The following is a 4,529-nucleotide window of genomic DNA, read 5'->3' on the forward strand; positions in this document are numbered from 1 at the left end:
TACTTGGGATATGCATAAATAGTAAGAAACGCAATTTCTATAAACTATATTAGTGGTTCTCAACCATGGTCTTACTTTGTAACCATAAGATGAGTGAGCATAGCAAATCAAGATTGTAACAAAAGTCCAATTTTACTGCTCAACCATTAAAATTCAATTTTACTGTTAGCAACAACATCGATATCCATTAAAACACCTTTGGACATCCATTCCTTCCATCTCCAAAATCTAGCAATAAATGCATGTGATATGCCTCTCAAATTAACTTCTATAAAAAACTATTTTTAATGGGGAAGGATAGAGCCACAGGTAGTGTAGCCACATTATAGGCACAGTGAATCCCGGCATTTCATATGGTACAATACAACGGATACGGATGTGACAAAAACTTGACCAAAGCAAATGGGAGGGTATTTTCGGAAACAAAAATTTGACCGAAGCAAAAAATAGAATTTGCTCTCCAATTTCTCACCGATCTCTCTCTCCTCTCTGTTTCTCTCTGGTTATTCTGACTCTCTCCAAAATCTATCAACACCTCCACTCCAAAATCTATCAACACCTCTCTGGTTATTCTGTAATTTCTGTGCTATAAAGCTGATGTGCTGTAATTTCTGAGAAAGCGAAAACAAAATTTTTTGTGTGCAATCCATAAAGGAGATTCATTTGGCATTTTGGGTCTTAAAAGTAAATGCTTAAAGAAAGTGATGTTAGTTGTTTTGTCTTATCAGAATAGTTCAGTTTTCAATTTTTTTCAGCTTCATCATCCCTGATGAGCTCAGTGATTTTATAAGTTATGAAGACTCAACTTAAAATTTTAGATTCTTTCATTTGGGTTTTCATGTAGATACTGTTAGTTTTAGGATTTTAATTTAAATTCAAGTTTTTCGTGTAGATACTGTTATGTTATGTTAGTTTTAGGATTTTCATGACAGACGAAATTGTCCTCAAAATCCAAACAGAAAGAAGGGCCCAAGTAAGTATAATATTGCTTCCTTAAGCTTAATTCGTAATATCTTATCTTATTGCAATTGCCTTTAAAACTTGACGTTTTCCATTCTTTTTGCTTTACAGTAATAGATGTAGAGTTAGAGGACGAGGACGAGAAGGAGAACGAAGATGAGGACGAGGAGGAGAATGAAGAAGAGGACGAGGCAAAGATGATTGAAATTGTTTGAAGCTTGTATGTTTTTGTATTAGAGTGTTGAGTGTTAGAGCTTGTGTTTGTAGTTCACTTGTTTTTTATGGCAATGAAATCTTGTGTTTGAGCTTGTGGCTATTATAGTGTTATAGGGAAATTTGTGACTGTTAGAGCATTGGTTTTAACCTGTCAGAGCTTGTATATATTTTGTAGCTCAAAACAATCTTGTGTTTGAGCTTGTGATTGTTACAGTGTGATAGGTTTGTGACTGTTAGAGCATTAGTTTTAACCTGTCAGAGCTTGTATTTTGAAGCTGACTGTTGTGGAACAGGTTTGTTATTGGTTTATGTGGAACAGGTTTACTTGAGCTATAATAGGTTTTATGGCGAGCTTTCGATTGATTTGGAGAAGATCTTGGGATTGGCAAATACGGTTCAGTATCTGAATTTGAGTCATAATAAAATCGATGTGGATTTCTTTTCTGAAAATTTGATCAAGTTGCTTAGGAACTTGGAGGTATTAGACTTGGGGAATAATGGGATTAGAGGACAGCTACCTTCATTTGGTTCATTGTCGGCGTTTAGAGTTTTAAGGAACAACGAAATTCAATATTTTTTACGTCATTTTCAGGAACACCGAAATTCCTTCGAAGTTATTCTCTCTGAGGTCACAAGATGGAAAAGAGCTTTGTGATTTGGACATGCATGAAGGCAATTTTTAAGGAGCAGGCCGGTGGTAATATGGTGCTAGAAAGATTTTAGTCATTATGGCGTGGACTGTGAGGTGACACCAAAAACTGGCATCAATGACCAGGTATGTTGCATTATAGGTTTCCCTATGAGAATATGATGGTATATAAAGTATAATGTAATTGTTCAAGTGATTGTTAGAGTTTTAGTGCCAATAGAGCTGGATGCTCTGTCTACTATGGTATACAGCAAGCCGCCTAGGTCTTGTATAGCTCCATTATATGTCCAATTTCCATCTCATTGATTAGATTGGTTGCTTTTCATTTCTGTAAAACTATCACATGATTATGAAAACATTTCACTATAATTAAGTTAAAAGTATTAACTTTTGGAGTAGGGATCCAATACATACTAAGTAGGAAGTGGCTATCCTAGTAAGTTATTCACAGAAAATTTTGGCATTATTAACAGATGATATGAGATGATGCTACACCAACATCAGAGTTGTTTCAGAAACCGATGTTATTAGCTAAAATGTGTAAAGATAAAAAATAAAAACGCAAGATAAACTGACATTTAGACTTGAATTTTGCTGCTTAAAAATAGCACCAGTGACATCAACAGAAACATGGTAATGTCTCGTCCTAAATTATGTATTTTGGTAAGTTGTTATTTGGCAGTTATTGATATGAGCAGGAATCTGATCTCTTAACCTGTCAAAGCTTGTATATATTTTGCAGCTCAAAACCTGTCAGAGCACTTATAGGTAAAACCTGTCGGAGCAATATTGGTTTATTTGGTAATCTTGTGATATTCTCTTCAGAGCAAACTTAACAGCTGCATCTAACAGAAAAACTTCTGCAGTCACCATCAATTTTACCTTCCAATCAATAGAACATTGCCAATGAGTTTAAGATAGGACTCATTCATCTCCATATGTTGAAATGAAAATTTAGGCCATGTTTGGTATCTCTACAAATGGTCAAACAAATAAAAGAAAAAAATTTGTTAGCTTGTTTGCTCAGTGTGGTTGTACTAAATGAGTTTCCGTACTATAACATTCTGCAGATATTGCTACTTCGCAGCCTTCTTTTGTGAACCAAATATTTGCTTCAAGGGCTCAGTTCTTAGTTCATGGTAGCACACTAAGAAAGATTACGTTTAGAAAAGAGAAAAAGTTATCATCTACATGGAAAGTATCCATCCCAAGAAAAGTGAATTTCAATGTGGGACATTCCAATACGAGGGATGTGCTACTGGTAAAGGAAGTTTCTACTCTTGAACAAAAGCATTTTACTCAGAATCCAGATGGGGAGGATTATGATCACAGATTCAAATCAAGACCTGATTCAAGACCCAAATTGTCAGTCTTCAAGTGAGAGTGGAGGTGTTGATTATGATCACAGATTCAAATCAGGACCTGATTCAAGACCCAAAATCAGCTTTATAGCACAGAAATTATAGAATAACCAGAGAGGTGTTGATAGATTTTGGAGAGAGTCAGAATAACCAGAGAGAAAGAGAGAGGAGAGAGATTGGTGAAATTGGAGAGCAAATTCTATTTTTTGCTTCGGTCAAATTTTGTTTGCCGGGATTCACTATGTCTATAATGTGGCTACAGTACCTGTGGCTTTATCCCTCCCCATTTTTAATTCCTATGGCTTTTAAATATTAATTTAAAACTTTGTAATTCATATTCTCATAAAATGAAAAATTGTATATCATTTGTGAAGTGTGAAGTAAATGCAGTAAATTGAGACTTACCCCAAAATCCTCACAAAAAAGAACTTCCATGGCTTTCCTTGCTTTATAAATCTAGTTCGAAGGAGTGGTGAACAAAAATATGTCAAAATTAGTTTTACAATGAAGAAAGAAGAAAATTGGGAATATAACAGGTGTGTTAATCTATTGCTCATCTCTAATCTCGTTTATAAGATGAAACTGGAAACTCTAAGAAATACCTGAAAGAATGACCGATTGACCGGCAATAGTAAATCGGACGTCTTCAACACTATAACTTGATTGGTCGACTTTTACTGCATAGAAGCAAGTTTGATACTGTTGAAGAGACAACAAAGAATTGAGTAATAGAAGGTACATTGTTGAAGAGACAACAAAGAATTGAGTAATAGAAGGTACATGTACATGTAACAAAGAAAAAAATGCTTCAATAATATAAGATAATTGGAAATGAACAAATTAAACAACCTCATGAGAGCCACCTATTCTTCCCATATCAATAACCTTGTAACGTGATGAATGTTATCTATCCGAACCTGAACCATAACCTGAACCATATTTACAATAATAATATTCATGTGGAGCTTAGAAAACACATCATACAAAGGTAATAAATCATCACCATACCATCTACCAACTACTTACATACGATAAAGTCCAATGGAAGAAGACACATAAACGTTGTTTACATGCTAACCATCCCTAGGAAAGTGTTCAACCATATGAATAGAAATCCTATACATAATACCATGACCTTACAGATTTGGTTTTACAACAAATGTGGAAAAAAGAAGAAGAATATAATTTCTTCATTCAAATATAGTGTTGGACTAATATATACTATTGAATTAGCACTAAAGGAATTGAATACAATATTGATTTGGTTTTGCAGCAACGAACAAAACCAATACACTTTCCTCTAATTCAACCGGACACGCAAGTTTCTCTTCATTTTTTTTCTG

At 34.4% G+C, this 4,529-nt stretch overlaps 1 long non-coding RNA gene across 2 annotated transcripts; it reads left to right on the forward strand.

The window, feature by feature from the left end:
* Positions 1–353: 353 nt before the first annotated feature.
* On the forward strand, positions 354–3,551 carry LOC147477144 (uncharacterized). 2 transcript variants are annotated; one of them, XR_015209062.1, is made up of 5 exons: positions 444–973; positions 1,072–1,180; positions 1,470–1,654; positions 1,769–1,951; positions 2,896–3,551. It is a non-coding gene; the product is annotated as an uncharacterized LOC147477144 (long non-coding RNA). The 2 variants fall into 2 exon arrangements; XR_015209061.1 differs by lacking the exons at positions 1,470–1,654; positions 1,769–1,951; positions 2,896–3,551 and having other exon boundaries at positions 354–973; positions 1,072–1,389.
* The last annotated feature ends 978 nt before the right edge of the window (positions 3,552–4,529 follow it).

Source organism: Coptis chinensis, chromosome 9 (assembly GCF_015680905.1).
Source record: "Coptis chinensis isolate HL-2020 chromosome 9, ASM1568090v1, whole genome shotgun sequence".
NCBI lineage: Eukaryota > Viridiplantae > Streptophyta > Magnoliopsida > Ranunculales > Ranunculaceae > Coptis > Coptis chinensis.